The sequence below is a fragment of the Pleurodeles waltl genome, chromosome 9 (genome assembly GCF_031143425.1).
Source record: "Pleurodeles waltl isolate 20211129_DDA chromosome 9, aPleWal1.hap1.20221129, whole genome shotgun sequence".
In the NCBI taxonomy this organism is placed as follows: domain Eukaryota; kingdom Metazoa; phylum Chordata; class Amphibia; order Caudata; family Salamandridae; genus Pleurodeles; species Pleurodeles waltl.
Window position 1 is genome coordinate 20,833,455 of NC_090448.1, and position 27,455 is coordinate 20,860,909.

The window sequence follows — 27,455 nt, forward strand, 5'->3', positions numbered from 1 at the left end:
GTGCCAGTGGCAAACACTGGTTCAAATTAAGCACTGGAGAAGACAGTGAAAGGAAGAACAAGAAGAGGTAGAAAATTAGTAAAAAGAGGGAGAGTGAACAAGTGTGAGAGAGAAGCAAAATAAAGAATTAGAGACGACAAGAGAGTGACTAAAAAAGCAAAGAAAGAGAAAGAGAGCCCCAGAGAGAGGGAGACAGCACTGGAAGGGTGATCCTACAGGGTCTGTTCATGGCCCACATTTCTCACAGGTGTATTACATCACCTGATGCTGTTCCTTCCTCTTCTCTCTTCTCCAGATGATGCTCCTGAAGCTGCTCAGGAGATCACACCCATAGTGAAATCTTAATTCCACATCTCACCAGTAGGTCAGCCGTCCCATTCCCCTGTCACAACTCCCACACTAATGAGATTACCCGCTTTATTTTCCTAAACATGGAAAACAAGACAAAATAGTACAAAATAAACAAAACTTCACTGAATTTGTAGGTCCTTAAACAATTTGTAAATGTTCTAGTCTATTTCTCTTTAGTAATGTTAACAGCAGGGTTGGACTGGCCTTCAGACCAATCTGGCAGTGTCAGAAGGCTGGTCTGGCAGGTCAATGTGTGGGTTGTTTTCTGCTGTTTGTGGCCTGTGTTATGGTCTGGTGGGCTGATATTTACTGTTGACTTCCTGACATTACTATAAACATTGCCTGCAGCAAGCACAAACGCATACAGTCTCCCACACCTTCCAAAACACCTGCACAGCTCGTCTTTACAAGTTCAAAACTGCCCTGATGTGGCCATATATGGTTCGCTCATTGGGGACACTTTTATATTGGTGCCCGTGTCTATTTCCTGTCCCTGTCTGACCCAGGGTAATAGACATCTCTTGGCTTCTGCCTTGGTCCATCTGACCTCCTGCTGGATGGGCATCACTCCCTTACAAAGACCAGCTAGCCCACTGAGGTTGAAAATACGATGATTGGTAGTCCTGATGGAGTTCTTCATCATATTATGTTTTTAATGTTCCCAGCCATCCTGGGACATCATGGCGCTAGTCTTCCTCACTGTGGGCACCTCACATGAGTTAATCCTATAGTTAAGCGCGTATGATCTGTGCACATTCACCCTTTCCACTACATTCGCCTTATGGTCCATTCTATATGTTCCTACTGCATGCGGACATTGCTGCACCATTGAATTGAATGGAGGCAAAAAAAGTGCTGGCCCTGTGTACAAAGTGTTTACTATGAAATATCTTATTGTGTATGCCTCTTAAGCTCACAACTTACAACACAAACTTGATTTAACTCCTTTCCACACAACTCTTCTTTGATTCTCCCAATTAAGTCTGTTCAGCAAAGAGACCCCAGCTTCCATACATCCTTCCCAACTCCCAGCTTCCATCATCCATGCATCATTCTCAGCTTCCATGATCCATACATCATTCCCAACTCCCAGCTTCCATCTTCCATACATCATTCCCAACATGCCATCTTCCATACATCATTCCTAACTCCCAGTTTCCATCTTCCGTACATCTTTCCCAACTTCCGTACCTTTCCCAACTCACAGCTTCCATCATCCATCAATCATTTCCAGCTCCCATGTTCCGTACATCATTCTTAACTCCCATCTTCCATACATCATTCCCAACTCCCAGCCTCCATCATCCATACATCATTCCCAGCTTCCATGCATCATTCCCAACTCCCAGCTTCCATACATCATTCCCGGCTTCCACACTGTTCTGGCCCTAGAGGCTGCTTATTTTTCTATTGTTTCTAGGACAGTTGGAGGCAACACACACAAAGTCACCCAACTATTATCAAACAGCTCCTCTAACAAAAAGCCAGACTGGATGGCTTTGCCAGTGCTTGTTTGATTTGAACAAGAAGTAGTTCACAACAGTCACTCATGGAAGAGTGTTACTCAACAGGCACAGGCTGCAAAGTCATATCACATGACACAGTGGTGCAAGGTACTCACAGTGACAACATCCGTGCCCACATGTTCACAACTCTTACCATCACTTACACCGAGAGGACAAAATACGTATGTGCCACCAGTTTGGCATGGGACTGGTCTTAGTTAATGTGCTGCTCATACATTACTGTATAGGGTTTACAAAAAGCCACCTATGAAAATATTGCATCCATGATATTGGCTACCACCATATCAAGTTAAGGCATGTAGAGAGGCACCGATGTACTGTTCTTAACTCACACCTGGCTACTTTGATGATGTAGTAATGGGACTTTCCAGCACATCACAGTGGCGACCCCTCCCCTACCCTCCCCCCACTAATTTGCTTAAGTGAAAAAAGCAGAAGTCGGAAATGGGAATGTGCACAAATAATGTTTATATATAAAAGACCAAAGGGAGGTGGTGCAGACAAAGGTTTTGGGAATTTGTAAACCCCACAAACTTTTGGAAAGGCGGAAGTGGGGGGGGCACTAAAACTACGAACATCAGCAGGAGTCTTATCAATTCAATCACAGGGATTCACTATATTTTGTAAAACATGTTTCTCTCGGGACAGAGAAGAAGAAATATCTGAAAAATGAAATAAGAATGAGTTGGAGGTAATAGTTTCCCATTTAATTAAAGATTTTGAAATTATATTTAGTGTGTTACATAGTGAAGTGTCGGGTGATGCCGGGTCCAAGGACTGGGACCAGAGAAGGTTTAGGGCATGGCCTACTCTCTTCCTGCACTCTTGGGGTGTCCGGTGATGCCGGGTCCAAGGACTGGGACCAGAGAAGGTTTAGAGCATGGCCTACTCTCTTCCTGCACTCTTGGGGTGTCCGGTGATGCCGGGTCCAAGGACTGGGACCAGAGAAGGTTTAGGGCATGGGCTACTCTCTTCCTGCACTCTAGGGGTGTCGGGTGATGCCAGGTCCAAGGACTGGGACCAGAGAAGGTTTAGAGCATGGGCTACTCTCTTCCTGCACTCTTGAGGTGTCCGATGATGCCAGGTCAAAGGACTGGGACCAGAGAAGGTTTAGAGCATGGGCTACTCTCTTCCTGCACTCTTGAGGTGACCGGTGATGTCGGGTCCAAGGACTGGGACCAGAGAAGGTTTAGGGCATGGGCTATTCTCTTCTTGCACTCTGGGGTGTCGGGTGATGCCGGATCCAAGGACTGGGACCAGAGAAGGTTTAGGGCATGGGCTACTCTCTTCCTGCACTCTTGGGGTGTCCGGTGATGCCGGGTCCAAGGACTGGGACCAGAGAAGGTTTAGGGCATGGGCTACTCTCTTCCTGCACTCTAGGGGTGTCGCGTGATGCCAGGTCCAAGGACTGGGACCAGAGAAGGTTTAGAGCATGGGCTACTCTCTTCCTGCACTCTTGAGGTGACCGGTGATGTCGGGTCCAAGGACTGGGACCAGAGAAGGTTTAGGGCATGGGCTATTCTCTTCTTGCACTCTTGGGGTGTCGGGTGATGCCGGGTCCAAGGACTGGGACCAGAGAAGGTTTAGGGCATGGCCTACTCTCTTCCTGCACTCTTGGGGTGTCCGGTGATGCCGGGTCCAAGGACTGGGACCAGAGAAGGTATAGGGCATGGGCTACTCTCTTCCTGCACTCTAGGGGTGTCGGGTGATGCCAGGTCCAAGGACTGGGACCAGAGAAGGTTTAGAGCATGGGCTACTCTCTTCCTGCACTCTTGAGGTGTCCGATGATGCCAGGTCAAAGGACTGGGACCAGAGAAGGTTTAGAGCATGGGCTACTCTCTTCCTGCACTCTTGAGGTGTCCGATGATGCCAGGTCAAAGGACTGGGACCAGAGAAGGTTTAGAGCATGGGCTACTCTCTTCCTGCACTCTTGAGGTGACCGGTGATGTCGGGTCCAAGGACTAGGACCAGAGAAGGTTTAGGGCATGGGCTATTCTCTTCTTGCACTCTTGGGGTGTCGGGTGATGCCGGGTCCAAGGACTGGGACCAGAGAAGGTTTAGGGCATGGCCTACTCTCTTCCTGCACTCTTGGGGTGTCCGGTGATGCCGGGTCCAAGGACTGGGACCAGAGAAGGTTTAGGGCATGGGCTACTCTCTTCCTGCACTCTAGGGGTGTCGGGTGATGCCAGGTCCAAGGACTGGGACCAGAGAAGGTTTAGAGCATGGGCTACTCTCTTCCTGCACTCTTGAGGTGTCCGATGATGCCAGGTCAAAGGACTGGGACCAGAGAAGGTTTAGAGCATGGGCTACTCTCTTCCTGCACTCTTGAGGTGACCGGTGATGTCGGGTCCAAGGACTGGGACCAGAGAAGGTTTAGGGCATGGGCTATTCTCTTCTTGCACTCTTGGGGTGTCGGGTGATGCCGGGTCCAAGGACTGGGACCAGAGAAGGTTTAGGGCATGGGCTACTCTCTTCCTGCACTCTTGGGGTGTCCGGTGATGCCGGGTCCAAGGACTGGGACCAGAGAAGGTTTAGGGCATGGGCTACTCTCTTCCTGCACTCTAGGGGTGTCCGGTGATGCCAGGTCCAAGGACTGGGACCAGAGAAGGTTTAGAGCATGGGCTACTCTCTTCCTGCACTCTTGAGGTGACCGGTGATGTCGGGTCCAAGGACTGGGACCAGAGAAGGTTTAGGGCATGGGCTATTCTCTTCTTGCACTCTTGGGGTGTCGGGTGATGCCGGGTCCAAGGACTGGGACCAGAGAAGGTTTAGGGCATGGGCTACTCTCTTCCTGCACTCTTGAGGTGTCGCGTGATGCCGGGTCCAAGGACAGGGACCAGAGAAGGTTTAGGGCATGGGCTACTCTCTTCCTGCACTCTTGGGGTGTCCGGTGATGCCGGGTCCAAGGACTGGGACCAGAGAAGGTTTAGGGCATGGCCTACTCTCTTCCTGCACTCTTGGGGTGTCCGGTGATGCCGGGTCCAAGGACTGGGACCAGAGAAGGTTTAGGGCATGGGCTACTCTCTTCCTGCACTCTAGGGGTGTCCGGTGATGCCAGGTCCAAGGACTGGGACCAGAGAAGGTTTAGAGCATGGGCTACTCTCTTCCTGCACTCTTGAGGTGACCGGTGATGTCGGGTCCAAGGACTGGGACCAGAGAAGGTTTAGGGCATGGGCTATTCTCTTCTTGCACTCTTGGGGTGTCGGGTGATGCCGGGTCCAAGGACTGGGACCAGAGAAGGTTTAGGGCATGGGCTACTCTCTTCCTGCACTCTTGAGGTGTCGCGTGATGCCGGGTCCAAGGACAGGGACCAGAGAAGGTTTAGGGCATGGGCTACTCTCTTCCTGCACTCTTGAGGTGACCGGTGATGTCGGGTCCAAGGACTGGGACCAGAGAAGGTTTAGGGCATGGGCTATTCTCTTCTTGCACTCTTGGGGTGTCGGGTGATGCCGGGTCCAAGGACTGGGACCAGAGAAGGTTTAGGGCATGGGCTACTCTCTTCCTGCACTCTTGAGGTGTCGCGTGATGCCGGGTCCAAGGACAGGGACCAGAGAAGGTTTAGGGCATGGGCTACTCTCTTCCTGCACTCTTGGGGTGTCCGGTGATGCCGGGTCCAAGGACTGGGACCAGAGAAGGTTTAGGGCATGGGCTACTCTCTTCCTGCACTCTAGGGGTGTCCGGTGATGCCAGGTCCAAGGACTGGGACCAGAGAAGGTTTAGAGCATGGGCTACTCTCTTCCTGCACTCTTGAGGTGACCGGTGATGTCGGGTCCAAGGACTGGGACCAGAGAAGGTTTAGGGCATGGGCTATTCTCTTCTTGCACTCTTGGGGTGTCGGGTGATGCCGGGTCCAAGGACTGGGACCAGAGAAGGTTTAGGGCATGGGCTACTCTCTTCCTGCACTCTTGAGGTGTCGCATGATGCCGGGTCCAAGGACAGGGACCAGAGAAGGTTTAGGGCATGGGCTACTCTCTTCCTGCACTCTTGGGATGTCCGGTGATGCCGGGTCCAAGGACTGGGACCAGAGAAGGTTTAGGGCATGGGCTACTCTCTTCCTGCACTCTTGGGGTGTCGGGTAAAGCCGGGTCCAATGACTGAGACCAGAGAAGGTTTAGGGCATGGGCTACTCTCTTCCTGCACTCTTGGGGTGCACTTGAGGTGTCCGGTGATGCCGGGTCCAAGGACTAGGACCAGAGAAGGTTTAGGGCATGGGCTACTCTCTTCCTGCACTCTTGGGGTGTCGCGTGATGCCGGGTCCAAGGACAGGGACCAGAGAAGGTTTAGGGCATGGGCTACTCTCTTCCTGCACTCTTGGGGTGTCCGGTGATGCCGGGGCCAAGGACTGGGACCAGAGAAAGTTTAGGGCATGGGCTACTCTCTTCCTGCACTATTTGGGTGCCCGGTGATGCCGGGTCCAAAGACTGGGACCAGAGAAGGTTTAGGGCATGGCCTACTCTCTTCCTGCACTCTTGGGGTGTCCGGTGATGCCAGGTCCAAGGACTGGGACCAGAGAAGGTTTAGGGCATGGGCTACTCTCTTCCTGCACTCTTGGGGTGTCCGGTGATGCCGGGTCCAAGGACTGGGACCAGAGAAGGTTTAGGGCATGGGCTACTCTCTTCCTGCACTCTTGAGGTGTCCGGTGATGCCGGGTCCAAGGACTGGGACCAGAGAAGGTTTAGGACATGGGCTACTCTCTTCCTGCACTCTTGAGGTGTCCGGTGATGCCGGGTCCAAGGACTGTGACCAGAGAAGGTTTAGGGCATGGGTTACTCTCTTCCTGCACTCTTGGGGTGTCCGGTGATTCCGGGTCCAAGGATTGGGACCAGAGAAGGTTTAGGGAATGGGCAAACTGGGCTCTGGCGCAGGCCCCCCGGCATTTCAGGGGTCCCGATAGAGCCAGCTCTGTACTGGAGAGTCTTGCCCTGATGATCTTGAATAATTCTTAAACATACAGTTTTTCTTGAATATATTTTTAAGAGGGTGATGTGTGGGAGACGACTACAGACATTTTGCAAAGAAATGTTGTGTTTGTGTTTCATGCAACATCCATAAAAAAAAGTTTCAATCAAAACAGGACCTCACATATGAGAAATGGAGGGGGGGGTCACAGAGATTATTTGCAGTAATATTAATGAGCTGCTGTATCACAATTTTGAAAATAGTCACTATCCCTGAATATTAGATGTAAACACATTTAGATTTTGGACAGTGTGCCTGTGCACTGTCAGTGACCTGGACAAGGCATGAAAGAGCTGAAACTGGTCATAAATTCAATGCTGTTCGGAACAGGGCCCCCCAAAATACATTTTGCCCAGGGCCCCTAAATCCGTAAGATGTCCCTGACTAGGAATCATCGCCCCTTGCACAAATGATAGTTAAGTTACAATAGCAGATGCATCCTTGGACCCAGTTTGCGAGTCCATCATACCCCAAGAGGAGCCTGCTTCATGCCCCCCCCCCTGGGCAGATGCCCCGATGGCCAATCCAAATTTGCAGGGCATCGGCGCTCAGCACCCGGATTCCCTCCAGCCTAGAAGGATACCGCCTCATGGTCCTCTCGCTGTCAGGAACCGTGCTTGGAGGCATAGTGATCACTTCTGTCGCCTGCGTGGTTGAAATAAAGGGGTGCACAATTAAAGCTGGATGGCTGCAGTCGGCTCCACCTCCCTTCTTGTTTTTTTTCAATAAAACCCTTCTCTGAGTTTTACTTCTTTTTCTTTCCTCCCCACTCTGCAGCCCCAGGATTACCAAGGTCCTAGCCCCCTCCATGCCCACAGTCCACGAGTTCTGACCATGTTCGAGGACCTGTAGTTTTGTGCAAAGCCAGTGAGTGATAGCTTCTCACTCAAGCATGCTTCATTATGGGTGATGTATAAAGCACATGGCTACCTAAAAAAGGTTTCCCAATGCTAAGTTGTTAACTGAAACATAGGTCCAATCAAGGTAATCCCAAAAAGTCACACCCAATCGTCGAACGTTAGGATGGTGGAAACAGCCAGGTTTTTAGCAATTTACGGAACACTGTGAGTGAGCTATAGGCTCTCAGCTTCTGAGGCATGCTATTCCAGAGTTTAGGGCACAATCGCAAAAGACGAACTCCTTGGTGGGATCTCCTAACTCTGGGAACCAATGCCTGCTCACGATTAGTTGAGCGGAGCGAGTGATTGGACACATACCAAGCAACTAGAGATCTCAGGTACCGAGGCCCAGTGTTGGAAAGGCACTGATGCATATAGCACAAAGCTTTACACTGAATATGACCTTCTACTGGTAGCCAATGTAGTTTGTGGAGCAGACTGGCTGCAGAAATGGATTTGGGAGCGAGGAGTAGAAGGCGCACAGCAGCATTTCCTACCACCTGAAGCCATTCGAGCAGAGCTTTCGAGACACCCAGATTGAGAACGTTGCCGTAGTCCAGACAGGAAATGACCAGAGCCTGGACCACGGTCCTCTGTGATGGAACCGGAAGACAACTGAGAATATTTCTGAGCCGAATGCCAAAACAGGTGGCAGCAACTTTGCTAATCTGATGACTCATGGATAACTTGTCATTAAGCCAGACCCCTAGGTTTTTTACGACAGGTACTTGAGAGGGAGTATTACCCATGCATATGGACCAGAAATGGGGACCCCATAGGTTAGGGAGGTTGCCCACCAGCAGGACCGTCATCCTGTCTCCATTTAGTTTTAGTGAATTGGCATTCATCCAGGATGAAACTTGGACAAGACAGGTATTTGAGGCTTCTGGTGTAGCTACTGTCACTTGCAGATATAGATACCACAATCTGGGTATCATCTGCATATGAAAAGAGAGTAAGTCCTTAGGATTCTACAATTTCAGCTAGAGGTCTAGCATTAAGGTTAACAGACATGGACTGAGAGAAGAGCCTTGAGGCGCCCTAGAAGCTAAATGGTGGGATTTAGACCTATGTTGGTTCGTATGAACTTAAAAATTACTGTCATGCAGAAAGGATCTCAGTCAAGCCAGGGCAGTGCCCTGAACACACATTTCCCCCTGTCTTAAAAGCAGAGCAGTATGGTTTACAGTGTTGAAAGTGGCACTGATATCTAGGGGAATCAATGCTGCCGTACCCCCAGTATCGAGTTGGTGTCTCGGGTATTCGGGGACCCCGAGGAGAGCCGATTCGGTACTATGGCCGGCACTAAAGCCTGATTGCGAGGAGTGTAGATTACTATTTTGGTCAATATATGATGTAAGCTGCAGGTGTACATGCTTTGCTAAGACTTTGGCTACAGCAGGCAGGAGAGATAGAGGTCTGTATTTCAACCACTTCAAAGGATCTAGATTTGTTTTTTGTGGCAAAGGAGTAACAAGAGCAAGCTTCCAGGAGTTGGGAACAATGCCCTACACCAAAGAAACACTCAAAGATTGAATAAGTCGCTCTTTAACTGGGAGAGAAAACACGCCAGTCCACCCCCTCCAATCAATCCACCCCGCACCAATCGAATCCACCTCACCTCAATGCAATCAACCCCGACCCAATCTACCCCACCACAAAGTAATCCAATCCACCCCACTCCAGTCCACCCTCTCCAGCCCAGCTCACCCCACCCTAATCCACCCCACCCCATTTCAATCCCTCCACTCTACCTGTAGGAGGCTGGACTGGCTTGTAGTGAGTACCAAGGGGTACTTGCACCTTGCACCAGGCCCAGTTATCCCTTATTAGTGTATAGGGTGTCTAGCAGCTTAGGCTGATAGATAATGGTAGCTTAGCAGAGCAGCTTAGGCTGAACTAGGAGACGGGTGAAGCTACTACAGTACCACTTAGTGTCATATGCACAATATCATAAGAAAACACAATACACAGTTATACTAAAAATAAAGGTACTTTATTTTTATGACAATATGCCAAAGTATCTTAGAGTGTACCCTCAGAGAGGATAGGAAATATACACAAGATATATATACACAATAGCAAAAATATGCAGTATAGTCTTAGAAAACAGTGCAAACAATGTATAGTTACAATAGGATGCAATGGGGAAACATAGGGATAGGGGCAACACAAACCATATACTCCAAAAGTGGAATGCGAACCACGAATGGACCCCAAACCTATGTGACCTTGTAGAGGGTCGCTGGGACTATTAGAAAATAGTGAGAGTTAGAAAAATAACCCTCCCCAAGACCCTGAAAAGTGAGTGCAAAGTGCACTAAAGTTCCCCTAAGGACAAAGAAGTCGTGTTAGAGGAATAATGCAGGAAAGACACAAACCAGCAATGCAACAACTGTGGATTTCCAATCTAGGGTACCTGTGGAACAAGGGGACCAAGTCCAAAAGTCACAAGCAAGTCGGAGATGGGCAGATGCCCAGGAAATGCCAGCTGCGGGTGCAAAGAAGCTTCTACTGGACAGAAGAAGCTGAGGTTTCTGCAGGAACGAAAAGGGCTAGAGACTTCCCCTTTGGTGGACGGATCCCTCTCGCCGTGCAGAGTCGTGCAGAAGTGTTTTCCCGCCGAAAGAACGCCAACAAGCCTTGCTAGCTGCAAATCGTGCGTTTGGCGTTTTTGGACGCTGCTGGGGCCCAGGAGGTCGCAAATTGGACCTGAAGAGAGAGGGGACGTCGAGCAAGACAAAGAGCCCTCACTGAAGCAGGTAGCACCCGGAGAAGTGCCAGAAACAGGCACTACGAGGATGCGTGAAACGGTGCTCGCCGAAGTTGCACAAAGGAGTCCCACGTCGCCGGAGACCAACTTAGAAAGTCGTGCAATGCAGGGACGAGTGCCGTGGACCCAGGCTTGGCTGTGCACAAAGGATTTCCGTCGGAAGTGCACAGGGGCCGGAGTAGCTGCAAAGTCGCGGTTCCCAGCAATGCAGCCCAGCGAGGTGAGGCAAGGACTTACCTCCACCAAACTTGGACTGAAGAGTCACTGGACTGTGGGGGTCACTTGGACAGAGTCGCTGGATTCGAGGGACCTCACTCGTCGTGCTGAGAGGAGACCCAAGGGACCGGTAATGCAGCTTTTTGGTGCCTGCGGTTGCAGGGGGAAGATTCCGTCGACCCACGGGAGATTTCTTCGGAGCTTCTGGTGCAGAGAGGAGGCCGGCTACCCCCACAGCATGCACAAGCAGGAAAACAGTCGAGAAGGCGGCAGGATCAGCGTTACAGAGTTGCAGTAGTCGTCTTTGCTACTATGTTGCAGGTTTGCAGGCTTCCAGCACGGTCAGCAGTCGATTCCTTATCAGAAGGTGAAGAGGGAGATGCAGAGGAACTCGGATGAGCTCTTGCATTCGTTATCTGAAGTTTCCCCAGAGACAGAGACCCTAAATAGCCAGAAAAGAGGGTTTGGCTACCTAGGAGAGAGGATAGGCTACTAACACCTGAAGGAGCCTATCAGCAGGAGTCTCTGACGTCACCTGGTGGCACTGGCCACTCAGAGCAGTCCAGTGTGCCAGCAGCACCTCTGTTTCCAAGATGGCAGAGGTCTGGAGCACACTGGAGGAGCTCTGGACACCTCCCAGGGGAGGTGCAGGTCAGGGGAGTGGTCACTCCCCTTTCCTTTGTCCAGTTTCGCGCCAGAGCAGGGGCTAAGGGGTCCCTGAACCGGTGTAGACTGGCTTATGCAGAATTGGGCACATCTGTGCCCAACAAAGCATTTCCAGAGGCTGGGGGAGGCTACTCCTCCCCTGCCTTCACACCATTTTCCAAAGGGAGAGGGTGTCACACCCTCTCTCAGAGGAAGTTCTTTGTTCTGCCATCCTGGGCCAGGCCTGGCTGGACCCCAGGAGGGCAGATGCCTGTCTGAGGGGTTGGCAGCAGCAGCAGCTGCAGTGAAACCCCAGGAAGGGCAGTTTGGCAGTACCAGGGTCTGTGCTACAGACCACTGGGATCATGGAATTGTGCCAACAATGCTAGGATGGCATAGAGGGGGCAATTCCATGATCATAGACATGTTACATGGCCATATTCGGAGTTGCCATTGTGAAGCTACATATAGGTAGTGACCTATATGTGGTGCACGCGTGTAATGGTGTCCCCGCACTCACAAAGTTCAGGGAATTGGCTCTGAACAATGTGGGGGCACCTTGGCTAGTGCCAGGGTGCCCTCACACTAAGTAACTTTGCACCTAACCTTTACCAGGTAAAGGTTAAACATATAGGTGACTTATAAGTTACTTAAGTGCAGTGTAAAATGGCTGTGAAATAACGTGGACGTTATTTCACTCAGGCTGCAGTGGCAGGCCTGTGTAAGAATTGTCAGCGCTCCCTATGGGTGGCAAAAGAAATGCTGCAGCCCATAGGGATCTCCTGGAACCCCAATACCCTGGGTACCTCAGTACCATATACTAGGGAATTATAAGGGTGTTCCAGTAAGCCAATGTAAATTGGTAAAAATGGTCACTAGCCTGTTAGTGACAATTTGGAAAGAAATGAGAGAGCATAACCACTGAGGTTCTGATTAGCAGAGCCTCAGTGAGACAGTTAGTCACTACACAGGTAACACATTCAGGCACACTTATGAGCACTGGGGCCCTGGGTTACCAGGGTCCCAGTGACACATACAACTAAAACAACATATATACAGTGAAAAATGGGGGTAACATGCCAGGCAAGATGGTACTTTCCTACACTACCCCACTCCAATCCACCCCACTGCACTCCACTCCACTCCACTCCAATCCAATCCTGGAGGAGGCAGTGAGCCGGCTGGGACTGCTGGGGTCTTGAGGCTTCCCCCACGGTCCTTTCACTTTCTCTCTCTCCCTCTCGCTTCCATCCCAAAATAGGATGGAAGAGTGAGAGAGAGATTGTTTTTGCAATGGTCTCTCCATTTAATGACTTCAAAGCTTCACACTAGCATGATGTTTGCTTATAATGTTGTAGTTATGTTTTGATGCACAGCAGAACCTCGGGCCACATGTACAAAGCAGTTTTCTTGTTGCAAACGGGCCGATTTGCAGAATCGGCCTGTTTGCAACTAGAAAAATGCTTCTTGGGATGTACAAAACCCAAACTGGGATTCGGTAACTTGTTACCGAATTGCAATTTGGGTTTTGCGATTCCGTATTAGGAAGGGGCGTGTTTAGGGCATCCCTTTCGAGTACCGAATTTAAATGGTATGTATGATTGTTTTGTGACCGTGAATGCGGTTGCAAAACAATCGCAGTTAGCACCGATTTCAAATTGGTGCTAACCCAGTCGCAAAGGGGAAGGGATCCCCCAGGGACCCCTTCCCCTTTGTGAATGCATGCAAAAACATTTTTAAAGGGCAGGCAGTGGTCCCAGGGACAACTGCCTACTCTTCAAAAATGAAACTGAAATGTTTCATTTGTTTTCTTTTTAAACACAGCCCGTTTTCCTTTAAGGCTGCGTTTAAAAAAACAAGATTGCTTTATTTAAAAGCAATCACAGACATGGTGGCCTGCTGACACCAGCAGGCCACCATCGCTGTGATTTTTGCGATTCTCTGTAGGTCGCAAATTGCGACCTACCTCATTAATATTAATGAGGCAGGTCTACTTGCGACCCACTGGGAATCGCAAAAGAAACTCAATGCAGTTTCTTACATTTGGAATTGCTATTCCCTAATTTGCATGGAATCGCAATTTCAAATATACGTACATGTGGCCCAGAGTCACTTGTGGCCTTCTGGTAAAGCTCTTGGACTATCTCTCAGTAGGTTGAAGGTTCAAATCCCCGTATCTCATGGCAATGCGTCAGTATATTTACTAGTGTGTTAAATGTTAAACATTCCCTGTGATGTAACATTTGCATGTTTTTCTTTGGGTTGAATGTTATAGTTAGGTCACAGTTATGACACTACAGTGTAAAGAGTCACCTGTAGTCTAGTGGTGAACAACTCAGGCCCTCACACTGAAGGTTGAGGGTTCAAGTTTAGGTGTGTGAGTGGTCATTTTCTCGCTTTAATTTCTTTTCAACTTCAAACATTTAAGGTACATACTGAAACATGATCTCACTCTTTTGAGGGGTGGGGTTGGTGCTTATATGGGGTCGCCCATAGTTAGGAAATAAGAATAAAAAAAGCATAGAAATTCACTTAAAAATAAAAATATCACAAGGACATTATAGATAGATTGTGAGTTTACTCACACAAAACAATAGAAATTCAGAAGTTATAGTTAGCTCAAGTAACTATAACTCGTGCCCTAAGGTAACTATAACGTGTGCCCCTGCCATGCACAATTTTCTCAATACTTTTACTGCAAATGTTACATTGATATTATAAATTATGTTATGAAAGATGTTATCAGAGATTTAATATGTGGGGTAATTAGCAGTGCATGGTGGGGGCTATAGTTAGAGTTACCTTAGGGCATGAGTTATAATTTCTTGAGATAACTATAAACTGCTGAATTTCTATGGTTTTATTTGTGTAGATTCAGAACCTAACTATGATGTCCCTGTAAAATTAGTTTTTTTTTAAGTGAATATATATATAAATAAATAAATAAAACCACACACACATATATACATACACACTAAAAAAAACAAAGGTTACAGGGACATTATAGTTAGGTTCACATTTTACACAAACAAAACCATAGAAATTCAGCAGTTATAGTTATCTCGAGAAACTATATCTTGTGCCCTAACTTAACTATAACTCACGCCCCGCCATGCACAGTTTTCTCATCTATAATTTTATTGCAAATGTTACAGTGATATTATCAATAATGTCATAGAAGATGTCATGACTGATGTAATATGTGGGGTCATTAAGAGTGCATAGCGATGGCACAAGTTATAGTTACCTTGGGGCATGAGTTATAGTTTCTCGAAATAAGTATAACTGCTGAATTTCTATGGTTTTGTGTGCAAAATCTGAACCAAACCATACCGTCCCTGTAACCTTTTGATTTTCTGTGAATTTCTAAAGTTTTTTTAAATTCTATTTCCTAACAATAAAGTCCCTGTAACCTTTGTTTTTTTCAGTGAATTTCTAGGTTTTTTTTAACGTTAAGTAGTATTTAATTACCATATGTTAATCCAACTGCCGCCACGCTTGGCCTTTGGCCATATGAGGAGGGGGTTGGCGGCAGGGCCCGACGCCCAACCCCCTGCATGCAGCCAACTCCACGACGCACACTGCCTTTAGCTGTATGCAGCGGGGTTGGCCGCAGGACCCAGCCTGTGGCCAGGCCCTACAGCTAACCCCTCCCATCCAGTCAACCCTATGATGTGGGTCTGTGATTGGTTTTGTGGGTCTGTGAGTGGGTGTCTGAGGGGCTGTGTGGGTCTGTGAGTGGGTGTGCATGCGAGTGGTTTTGTGGGTGTGTGAGCGGGTCTGTGAGTGGATGTTTAAGTGACTGTGTGGGTCTATGTGCGAGGGTGTGGTATTGATTTCATAGTTCTGTGAGTGGGTGTGTAAATGGGTGTGTGAGTGGATCTGGGAGTGGGCATTTTTTTAAAACTGGTGTCACACAACGGGGCAGCGCTGAGTCTTCGAATCCCCCAAAAAACCTTTTGGGCATTTTCTTGCCGATGAGGGGCCCCTCATAGGCCCCTCCATCACTCCCATGTGGTCAGAGTACCTCTACCCTGACTCCTTCCATCACTGTTAAGTTTTATTTTTACCCCCTGGACCATGTCCTGATACAGAAAATGGCGGCCGCAACTTTCCTATCAGGTTGCAGCCAGCCAATCACGGCATTGCTGTTGGCGTGTAGATCCACATCCCTAGATCTACATAATTCATTTTTACTTTGATAACTCCAAAACTACTGAATGAATTTACACCAAATTACAACAAGCATTTTCAATGCAACGGGTCTCGCATTTGTTCGAGTTAGAGCTATTAGCGTTGTAAAGAAAAAAAAAACACAGCGCGATCGCGCTATGTAAAATGCAGCACGATTGCACTGCGTGGAAAACAAACAGATAAAGTAGTCCGGACTCCAGGCTGAAAACATCGAGCCTCGTATGTTTTTGGTACTTTACCAGTGCTGTGTAGGTGGGTTAAACACCGGAAAAGGCATGACGTATGCGTGCCTTTCACAAATGAAAGCAAGCTGATTTTAAAAGTGACTGACGTGGCATGGGCGTGGTTTCAAGCCCAAAGAGAGATTACAGAATGGACGGAGCACTTTGTGCTCGCCCATAAAAAGCACTCGTGCTGGACCAATCTTTAGCTTTCTGCCAAATTTGGTGAATTCCGCTCAGCAGTTTGGGGTATAGTAGTTTTCAAAATTCCTGTGGGAAATTGCATAGGGGAAATGTGTTTTTGGACCCCTTCTTTTTCTCGGCCCTGCTTCACATATCACCCCAAAACTTTCCAGACAGCTGCTGAGGTGACTGGCACACTAGTTTTGAAAATATTGTTTGATTCGTCGAACGCCGCCAAAGTTAGTAGCACAACAAAAAATTTACCAGCAAAAGAAAAATAAGAATGAGATGTTAGCTCTAGATTGTGGTGCATAAAAAAAGAGAGAAGCCTCAAGACTCCACGATTAACCCTAGAGTGACACCTACTGGTAAGGAGGGAGGGGTGCGTCGATAGGCTCGGAACACAGCAAAGGGTCCGACAGGATGAGGGTGAAGAAGTGATTGTGATGTGCAGAGTGGAGCTCCAGGGGGCGATGAACTCAGGAGCCGGATTGGGCAATTCTGTAGGAGGAAAAGTAGAGAGTCAAGAAACTGAAGACAAAACATTAAAGTATCTTGGAGAACAGAGGCTTGGGGCACTGACTAAAGGGTGAGAAGGTGAGGTGAGAAGAGGCATTCTGGGGGAAAGAAACAGTGATCAATAACAGACCTAAAAGTTGAACAAAACCAAAGGCATCCATACTAACACCTTCCAGGGGTACTAAAAGCTATATCAATGTAATTAAAATTACTTTAAATAGGAAGAGAGTGGGGGAGAGAAGAAAGAAGAGGGAGTGAGAAGAAAAAACGGAGAGTGTAAGGAAATGTGAGGAAAGGGAGGGATGATTTTTTATTATTTTCACGCGGTGGAATAGCCGAGGAGGCTGCTTGGCGAGTGACATAAGGCATCTCACCATGCAAGTGACCGGTGTACATATAACTGCAATTCACAACATGTTTACCACCTAGCAGACTTCAGTATAGCGCGAGGAGAAGCCTACATATGTCAAAGTGATACGTGGTGGTCTCAAAATGTTTGCACATAGCATGGTCATTAAGACAAAAATTATTAGCTACAGTATAAAGGCAAGTTCCACAGTGACTCTTGATAACCACTCAATTAAATTTTGCACTGAAATCTTTTTAATGAGATTTATAACCACTTGATGAATTTTTGCACTGGACCTTTTTAATGATATTTATTCCTGTTTTATGTTATTTTAATCTTGTAAATTGTTGTGCTTCTATGTTTTTAATACTCTTTTATTATCATGTATTTTTTTATTATGAAACCAATGTTTCAAACTGTCAATAAACAACATGATAGGAATATAACATTTTCCATGCCCACAGAACTGGGAAGGAGCATGTAACATTAAAGTTAAGAAATACAAGATAGTCAGAAAACACATTAGGGAGCAGAGGTCTCTATGAACAACAGAAAGGAATGCAATGGCATTCCTATTCAATGCACAGCGAGTGTGAGTAAAGCCAAATTAATACACAGCACTAAAACCTGCAGACAGGTATTTTCAGTGCTTGAAATTAAAACCCAGAAGAAGTACAGGTACCCTATACCACAGTCCCTGCTTACATCTGAGAGGTACTGGTACTCTCTAATTCAAAGTACTGCTGAGTGTAGGTACTCTCCCTCCGCAAAGAAAGAAGGGCAGGGACCCAGTACCTGACAGTACTGGCACATTTAGAGCACAGAGTAACTTGTTACATGGAGTCTCACAGATAAGCAAAGCAGTCAAGGCCTTTGGTGTTGCTTATCCTCTGTGGTGGTAACAACATTTCCACTGTGATAATCCTTGGTAGATCCTCTTAGGAGGGTTTGGAGTTTGCCAACTCCAATTTTGTACATATTATTAATTCTCTGATTGTTGTTTTATGGGAAAGATAGTGATCAATTCTGTAGGCCTGAGTTGTCATAGTGACAGGCCGATGATAAAGGCAATAAGCCTGATTGGTTCATTGAGAACAGTTACGTCAAATGCCAAACGTCTCGTCTGTTCAATCTGAAAAGTTACAACACAGGCAGTAGGGCTGACTTATTTATAGTGAAAAAGATATGTTAAAGCCAATAGGCCTTTAAGGCTGGATTGTAATTACACTGTGGTAAAGTCTGTGGACAGTTACTTTTTTGCATGCAATCTCAAAGATTCCTGTAGTATGCAAGGGTTGTGGTGTTTGTTTACATCCCCTGACAACCCTGGGGAATGAGGTTTGCAGGGACAGTCCTTACAACCCCCTATTAGAAAGGGTTGTATATTACTTTGACAGCAGTAATTGTGTAAATAGCTGTAGAATTTATCTGCGCTTGTGTATTAAAGTACATTTTAGATGTAGCCTGGCAGCTTCACACACCTACCGCACGCCTGCAATAAAAGAAGCATTAAAAACACATATATAAACATGTATAGAGGGTCTTTAGGTTATTCCTCTCAGCCACAGGCCTGGTCTGTGTTTGTCCCCTTCTGCTTCCACCGTCCCTGCATATAGTATGGGGGGATGGGTCAGTCCACTGCAACCATTGGCATGTGAGTGGCAGCATCATGTGCACCTCTGCCTGAGCATAAGTGAATTTTTCATTTTCTCCTTTGGTAGTCCTCTTTTCATTTCTTTCCCCCCCATCGTTAATTGTTTTTGGAGCACGCCGCAGCTCACGCGCAGAGCAGCGGGTGGCTCGCTCACTGCTCATTTCATCTGCTGCGCGCGGATCTTGTGCTGCCACGGTTTCTAAAACTGGTGACCATCTTGGAATGGTATTGTCCATGGTGTATTATTGTTAACCATTTTAAGGTGGTTGTCATATTTATAAACAACGTGTTGACCACTTTACATCTCTAAAAGAACTACATACTATACGCATTCAAAGATGACATTCCATTATTATGTTCAATGTTTTACTTATTTTTCCATTGCAAGCACATGGGCCCTTAGACAGTGGCATTTTTTCTATTTTTTCTACCTGTATTCTTTTAATTTAACTTGCATGTGCTTGTTGAGTTTGTCTGTGTGTTTTATTGGGGATGGGTTAGTAAGTGAATGTAAGAATCAGAGGGTGGATGAATGGATATAGGAGTGCGAGGATGAGCGATACAGCACGTGTATGATGAGATATTGAATGCCTGTGCATTGCCATTGCTTCTTTCATTTCTTAAACTTACTAATGTAGATCCATAAATACACTTGTGCTATTGTACACATATTTTTTGTAAACACATTTTATTAATTTTTTTAAAAATCAGAGGACTCAGTTGGGTCCAAACTTGCATCATTGTTTCCTTATAAAAGTAAAAGCAGTGATACAGTGTGCACATAGAAAACGTTAAGTGTGTCTAAACATATTGTTGCATCTGTCACATTTGATGCCCACTGTTACCCTTCCGCAACCATTATCAGAAACAGCCCCCCAAATCCCACCCTTGATTGCATCTAAGGTAGGTTTTTAGTACAGTAAAATCCCAGGTGAGTCCTTCAGTTGCACAATATGTTCAGTACACCAGTGACATATGTATTATTCACCCAAAGAGTTAGTCGCGGGGGCGGAGGAGAAGCCAGCCAGCCCCTACTCCAATAAACGTCATCGCAGACCCATGTTAAGCATCTCCAGGTGTAATCCCTCAGGGTGATGCAACATCATCTACTGCAGCTGCCTGAAAGTCAGTCGCTATGGCCTCCCATGCACATCCCATCTCCAGGGAGCCGATCCCCTTGTGTGCATCTCTCAATAGCACTTCGCCCTCAACTGTTGCCCACCTTGCTACTTCATGCCCTCAACTGTTGCCCACCTTGCTACTTCATTGCGCCATAGCAGTAGTTGGGCCCCCCTTTGTTTTCCAATTACGCGTTATCTCACGCTTCGCTATTAGGAAAGCCAAGTCCTGAAATTTGCTGGTAATTCCATTTTTCAAAGTGTGAGGGAACCAACTCCGCAAACTGTGCCCCAGTGTACAAGGGACATCCCTAGTCAGCATAGTGGCCAGCAGCGTCGTGATCCCCTCCCAGTACTGATGCCCCTGTGGGCAACTCCATAACATGTGGAGCATCCCCACCCATTCTCTCCACATCGAGGACAACTTGCCTCCCACCTGAAAGTACTGTTGTATTCGCTCAGGAGTCAGATATGCTCGCTGCATCACAGAGAAATTAAATCAGTTTAAAAAGAGCATTTTGTGAAACTCTAGGCATTCTAGCAAGTATGGCATCCCAGGCCTCCTCCGATATCGGGGTACCCAAATCTTCCTCCCAGTTAGTCTTCAGTTTTTCAAACGGGTGGCGGCAATCCCACCTATTGCCCTGTACAAACAGGAACCACTTTAATAGTACCCAAGGGGAGGGCTATATATCTACAGCTGCCCATTGCTGGAGGCTCAACTGTGCCCTTTCTCCAGTGGCGGCAAATCACAGCGGTAAATGATCTATATAAGAGAAAGTGCCCCCTCAAGATATTAAAGTCTGCTCTAAAATCCTCAAATGGAAGCATTTCTCCGTTCCTAAAGAGGCCCCCCAGGGTGGAAGCCCCCGCCATGGCCTCCAGACTTCTCCAATCCCCTCGTGTTGCAGGCCCAGCTAGTAGGGTACTTTAACATGGCCCCTATGCAGGCATCTATCCCAGCATTTAGCAATCACCTTGAATTCCTCAGTGTCTGTCGTGGAAGTGCACCTGACCTTCAGTAACATTCTAGTTAAGTCCGTCAACCCTGGCACAAAAGGGCTTAACTCTTTCTCTGGTCTTTGGCTACCTGCTGTCCACTGGACAAACTACTGCAACTGGGCCGCTAGGTAGTACCTCTCAAAGTCTGGTGCCGCTGGGTCCCCCTCCCCCACTGGCCGTTGTAGTGTAGTCAGTGCTACCCGTCTGCGGGCTGAGCCCAATATAAATGATATAATCATTGAATCCATTTCCCTAAACGTCACTAGTTGGATTCTCAAGGGGAGTGCTCCAAAATAATATAGAAGACGGGGAAGGGCAACCATCTTCAACAGTGTTATGCTACCTGTAACTGACAGTGGGAGGGTTTTCTAAAATTCTATGCTAGTTTTCAGGGCACGCAGAGCACTGCCCACGTTCCCGCCAGGGCTGCACGATCGTGATATATCCTAAAGCCTAGGTACGAGACACACCTCGGCCCATTGCAGAGGGACTAAGTCATTTGGGGGGTCTACTTCTGCAACTATTGGGAACATCCAGGATTTCTGCCAATTCACTTTAATGCCTGATAGCCCCCAAAATCCTTCAACATGGCCCTACCCCAGCTAACTCTTCTGCAGTATCTCACAAAAATAGCAGCATGTCGTCAGCATATAATGCTACTCTGTGCGAGTGCCCTTTCACTTTCAGACCTCTGTAATGCGTTCCCAACCGAGCCCGAGCCATGAAGGTGTCCACAGCCAAAGCAAAAAGCAGGGGGGAAAGTGGGCACCCTTGTCTTGTCCCCCTCTCCACCCTTTAACTTTGTGATATCACCTTATTCGTCCATACGTGTGCCGTTGGGTCCATGTATAATAGCCTAGTCCAGGCCACAAAGCCGCCATCCAATCCCATCTGTGTCATTACCGCATACAAATAGTCCCATTCTAAACTATCAAACGCCTTTTCTATATCAACAGCCATGACCACTGCCCCTCTGGAGTCAGGGGCCCCTTGTTGCAGAATGGAGAGTAGGCGTCTAATGTTGAGGGACGTATTACGCCCAGGTATGAACCCTCCCTGATCTGGGTGCACTAACTGAGACATGTGGAGGATCAGACATGTGGCCAATTATTTACTAAGGATTTTATAATCAACATTTAGCATCGAAAGGGGGCAGTAGGCTCTATAATCCCAAGGGGGTTTACCGGGCTTCAATAACGGCACCATCAATGCTTCCAGAGTAGTATCAAGCAATCAGCCCCTTGTCTGGGCTTCATTACACAGTTTCCCAAGTTTAGGTGCCAACGGGTCTGCATAAGTCATGTACCAATCCGCTGGAAAGCCACCTGTCCCAGGGGTTTTCCCACATGCCATGCCTTTTATCGCAACCTTGATCTCTTGCTGGGTGATAGCCTCCCCGGAGCCTCAGCCTCCTCAATAAATAGATGGGTATCTCTAGGGAGGCTGGGTACGCCCTACCTGCTTCTATCTCTGGTATAACTGTGTACAGTACTGAAGGAAACAGTCATTAATCTCCTCTTGCCTGAATTCTCGGCCCCCCGTCATCTGTTTCCAGTTGGAGTCCCCCCTCTTTGCGGGGTTGGCCAGCCAGGCCAGTTTTGTGCCCACCTTACCTCTCTCCGCACGTGCTTGTGCCACGTGTCCCCTGTAGTCAAAGCCGGGCGTCTCTCTACACTGGCTGCTAAGGCCTCATCTAACAGGGCCCGGGGTCGGTCGCGGCTTTCCCGCCTCTGACGCTCTATCTGGCGCAGTTCCTCCTCAGCAGGTCACTGTACACACATGGTGCACACTTAATTACATGTACTACTGTTCTCACGTGTTTGCGTACATATGACTGGCATACTGTGCACAAATAAATACAATTTAGTTTATTTATATATTTGTGGTATCTTAAATAAACATTTTACGCCTACAAGTAAATTGCAGTGAACAAGTTACGTAGAATCTTCCAAAGATCTAAATTTCTTTTAACATGTAAAATGGAAGTGTGCTTGTCCATTATACAAGTGCCTAGATACTGTGAATATACTCTGTTGCACAAGAATTGTCACTAGGTAATTGTCAACAAACATCGATTACCATATGTAAAATGATGTTACTGTTTAAACATGCTTGCATGTGCATGTTTAATGTAACACAATTGGAGAGAAACCCATACATGCAACGCACGGTGGCATGTGTGCATTAATGACCTGTTCAGCTGTAACGGTGTGTGTTCAGTAACACACATGTTTATAGTATTGTAGCTTTTACAGAGGATTGCACTGCACCACAAGCCTGAGTATAGTATTCCAGGTTTGTGTAATGTATATACAAGGCTCTATCAAGACACAAAGTGGGTGTGTCTGTTAACACAGGTATGCAGATATTTACATCTTGACACAAGTGTGTACAGTAGCACGTTTGCACAGTAATAATCGTGTGTGCAGTGGCCTGCACAAGATCAATACGTGTGCCTAGTAATTAACGTATGTAAAAGGCTTTGTGAGGCAAATAAAGTCTGGGTGCAGAGAAAAATATATATAACTCGCAGAATAACATGTCTGTACAGTAGCACAGGCATGTATAGGTGTCTGCACAGAGACATGTATGTACAGTGGGCGTCCCAGTAGCACATCTCCATGTGTGAACAGTAACAGAAGTGAGTATTGTAACATCATTATGTACAATGGCTTACACAAAAGCACACACGTGTCTTCAATAAGACACACATGTCCAGTGCTTTGCACAGATCACAAATCGATGCACAGTACCTCGAGTGTGCATGCAGTAACACAAATCTATGCAGCGCGCTGCGCAGTAAAATAAAATATATATATATATATATATATATATATATTGGTCTGCAAAGGAGCAACATGAGTGTCTGTAGGAATAAAACTGTGCACAATGGTTTGCACAGTAACACACGTGGGTGTGCAGTAGCATAGCCTCGTATTCAGCAGTGTGCACAATAAGACAAGTGTATGCAGTCACAGGATGCACTTTGGTCTGCACAATAACACGTGTTTGTGTTACAGTGTATGCTCAAGTATGTAAGAAAGTTGTCTACAGTGGTCCCCAAAGGAGAACGGTTTGTATTCAATAACACACGAGTTTTGAGTGGTTTGCACTGTAATACGAGGGTGAGCCCATAACACAGCTAAGTATTTTGGTCTGCACAGCGATACAAGGGGTTGTACATACCAATTATGTTTAGTCACCTTCGTCGTAGAACAAGCTGCACAGTGCTCTGAACAGTTAGCACAAGTATGTGTATAGTAACATCTGGACCACAAAGTGGTCTCCACGTGAAAATAGTTTGTGATCAATAGCAGAGGTATGTACAGTAACACACGTGTATGCACAAAGTAACACAACTGTGCACTCTGGTCTGCACAGTAATGCAAGTGTGTACGAATACACAGTTATGTGTACTTGTTTTCACAGTGACACGTGTGTGTGTACTCTTACACAATGTATACAGTCACACAAGTACCCCAGAAGTCACAAGTGTGTATAGGGATCTGTACAAAGCGTGTGTGTAGATTAACACATTTGTTTAGGATTGGACAGTAAGGATGGATGGGTGGGTATGTGAATATAGGGTAACACAAATATGTATAGTCGTCTGAACGGAAACACAAGTGAATGTGCAGTACGACAAGCATGCACGGGGGGTGCACTGAAATATATGTATAGGTATTGTAACTCCCACAGGAACACACACTTGTGCCCAATAATTGTGTTAGTGGTTTTCACAATAACAAGTCTGCATACAGCAACAACGGTGTACAGTGACCTACGCACCGATACAAACCGGTGTGCCATAACACAAGTGTGGACAGTGATCTCCACAGTCACCTCACGTCATACATTTGATTTTCACTACCTTACTGTGCACCATGGGAAGCGCCACGTTCACTGGTGGGTAGCACTACATTTGGGGCGGCTGTGTACAGATCCTGCGTGCACTGTGACAAATATATTTAGCACCCTGCCATAAATCCCAATAATAAGTGCCCTGTGCCTGCCAACTGGCCTCAGGTCACGAGGTCACCTCCAGGCAGTCCTGGAGTCAGATTACACCATTCTGCACAAGTGCAAGGAATTTTGCACAAACAGCACCGATGGGTCGTGTTTTTAAAAGCCAAGGGCACTCTGCAGGCTTCAGGCACGCATATGTAATAAGGAAGGAAAACTACAAGTCCCAGAATTCATAGTGCACCTCGGCAACATACGAGGAGTGGGTGAAAGTGACTCTCGCTGGAAGACGCTTGATAGCTGTCACAAATCCCCGTCACTGTCAATCATTCATGTTTACAACAAGCCACAAACCAACATTCATTCATTCGTTCGTTCGTTCGTTTATTGTAAACTTGCGTGTTGGATCGCGCGACACAGTATCAAAATGTGTTACTTTAAGAAAAATAAACATGAGAGGGTTAGAAGCATAGGTTTGTACACACAGCTGCTGTGTGCACATTGTAATTGTGAATTAATGCACATGTGCGGATGTGGTCTTCTGCAACGCGAGCCTAGCCAAAGGGCATCGAAGCGCTGTACAGAGTCAACGACAGGCAGAAAGTGAGCGAGTGATAGCAGAGGATGCTCGGTTGTGGATGAGTAGTTAAATAAACAATACCCCACCACACCAGCCCGGGGGGGGGTGTAGAGCGCTCCCACAGAAGCCTTGTCCCAGCAGCCCCTCTGCCTGGTGTTTGTACACAGCAGAGGCTTTTGACAAGGACAGGTTCACGTCTCCGCGTTATTTCTCGCTCTCTGTCCCAGCACATGAAGTCCCTCCATCCCCCTGACCTCAGTGAAGGATGCGGGGGGGCACTTACCGGTGATGAAGAGGGTCGGCGAGAGCTCCTCGGCTGTGGGGGATGACAGCCCTCCGTGTCTCCTGCCCCTGGTCCCTGCTGTAGTAAAACCCTCTTACACACTCCCTCCTCCCCCTGCTCCTCCCCCAGCCTTGCTGCTGAGCCCTCCCCCCTCCCCTCTGCCACCAGTGAGACGCTCCTCCCTGCAATGGTCAGACTGGGAGCACTAGGGCAGAGGTCAGAGCTGGGCACAACGCGGCCTGGGGGTGTGAGATGGCACCAGTGTGAGGGGGGGGGCGAGTCTGGGAGGGGTTATTAGTAACGGCTGCCACCCTCATGTTTACAACACAGGGCTCCAAACACCTTCCTCCGGCAGATTACATCAAAGGCACTTCCAGGAGGTGAGACAGGCTGCGTGTCTGTACACGTCACAGAACCTCACCTGGTGAGAGTGTACCTGGATGGGTGTGTGTGAGGCTCTGCTGTTACCCACAGACTCGGGGGACAGACAGGCTGCGTGTCTGTACACGTCACAGGACCTCACCTGGTGAGAGTGTACCTGGATGGGAGTGTCTGAGGCTCTGCTGTTACCCACAGACTCGCAGGAGAGACAGGCTGCGTGTCTGTACACGTCACAGGACCTCACCTGGTGAGAGTGTACCTGGATGGGTGTGTGTGAGGCTCTGCTGTTACCCACAGACTCGGGGGACAGACAGGCTGGGTGTCTGCACACGTCACAGGACCTCACCTGGTGAGATTGTACCTGGATGGGAGTGTCTGAGGCTTTGCTGTTACCCACAGACTTGGAGGAGACACAGACTGCGTGTCTGCACACGTCACAGAACCTCACCTGGTGAGAGTGTACCTGGATGGGTGTGTGTGAGGCTCTGCTGTTACCCACAGACTCGGGGGACAGACAGGCTGCGTGTCTGTACACGTCACAGGACCTCACCTGGTGAGAGTGTACCTGGATGGGAGTGTGTGAGGCTCTGCTGTTACCCACAGACTCGCAGGAGAGACAGGCTGCGTGTCTGCACACGTCACAGAACCTCACCTGGTGAGAGTGTACCTGGATGGGAGTGTCTGAGGCTCTGCTGTTACCCACAGACTCGCAGGAGAGACAGGCTGCGTGTCTGTACACGTCACAGGACCTCACCTGGTGAGAGTGTACCTGGATGGGTGTGTGTGAGGCTCTGCTGTTACCCACAGACTCGGGGGACAGACAGGCTGGGTGTCTGCACACGTCACAGGACCTCACCTGGTGAGATTGTACCTGGATGGGAGTGTCTGAGGCTTTGCTGTTACCCACAGACTTGGAGGAGACACAGACTGCGTGTCTGCACACGTCACAGAACCTCACCTGGTGAGAGTGTACCTGGATGGGTGTGTGTGAGGCTCTGCTGTTACCCACAGACTCGGGGGACAGACAGGCTGCGTGTCTGTACACGTCACAGGACCTCACCTGGTGAGAGTGTACCTGGATGGGAGTGTGTGAGGCTCTGCTGTTACCCACAGACTCGCAGGAGAGACAGGCTGCGTGTCTGCACACGTCACAGAACCTCACCTGGTGAGAGTGTACCTGGATGGGAGTGTCTGAGGCTCTGCTGTTACCCACAGACTCGCAGGAGAGACAGGCTGCGTGTCTGTACACGTCACAGGACCTCACCTGGTGAGAGTGTACCTGGATGGGAGTGTGTGAGGCTCTGCTGTGGAGCTGTGAGTGTTACCCACAGACTCGCAGGAGAGACAGGCTGCGTGTCTGTACACGTCACAGGACCTCACCTGGTGAGAGTGTACCTGGATGGGTGTGTGTGAGGCTCTGCTGTTACCCACAGACTCGGGGGACAGACAGGCTGGGTGTCTGCACACGTCACAGGACCTCACCTGGTGAGATTGTACCTGGATGGGAGTGTCTGAGGCTTTGCTGTTACCCACAGACTTGGAGGAGACACAGACTGCGTGTCTGCACACGTCACAGAACCTCACCTGGTGAGAGTGTACCTGGATGGGTGTGTGTGAGGCTCTGCTGTTACCCACAGAC

The 27,455-nt window shown here is 48.0% G+C and overlaps 1 protein-coding gene across 3 annotated transcripts in view; it reads right to left on the minus strand.

The window, feature by feature from the left end:
• Window positions 1–25,547, minus strand: part of CIDEC (cell death inducing DFFA like effector c) — an 88,335-nt gene extending 62,788 nt beyond the window's left edge. Inside the window, exons 1-2 of one of the 3 annotated variants that reach the window (XM_069206151.1) lie at window positions 25,436–25,547; window positions 16,334–16,468 (exon numbers count right to left, since the gene is read on the minus strand). The gene's annotated coding sequence lies outside the window, so the exon portion shown is untranslated. Of the gene's footprint in view, window positions 1–16,333; window positions 16,469–22,222; window positions 22,429–25,435 lie in introns of those variants that run through there. The other 2 variants (XM_069206152.1, XM_069206153.1) reach the window with 2 other exon arrangements.
• Between the last annotated feature and the right edge of the window lie 1,908 nt (window positions 25,548–27,455).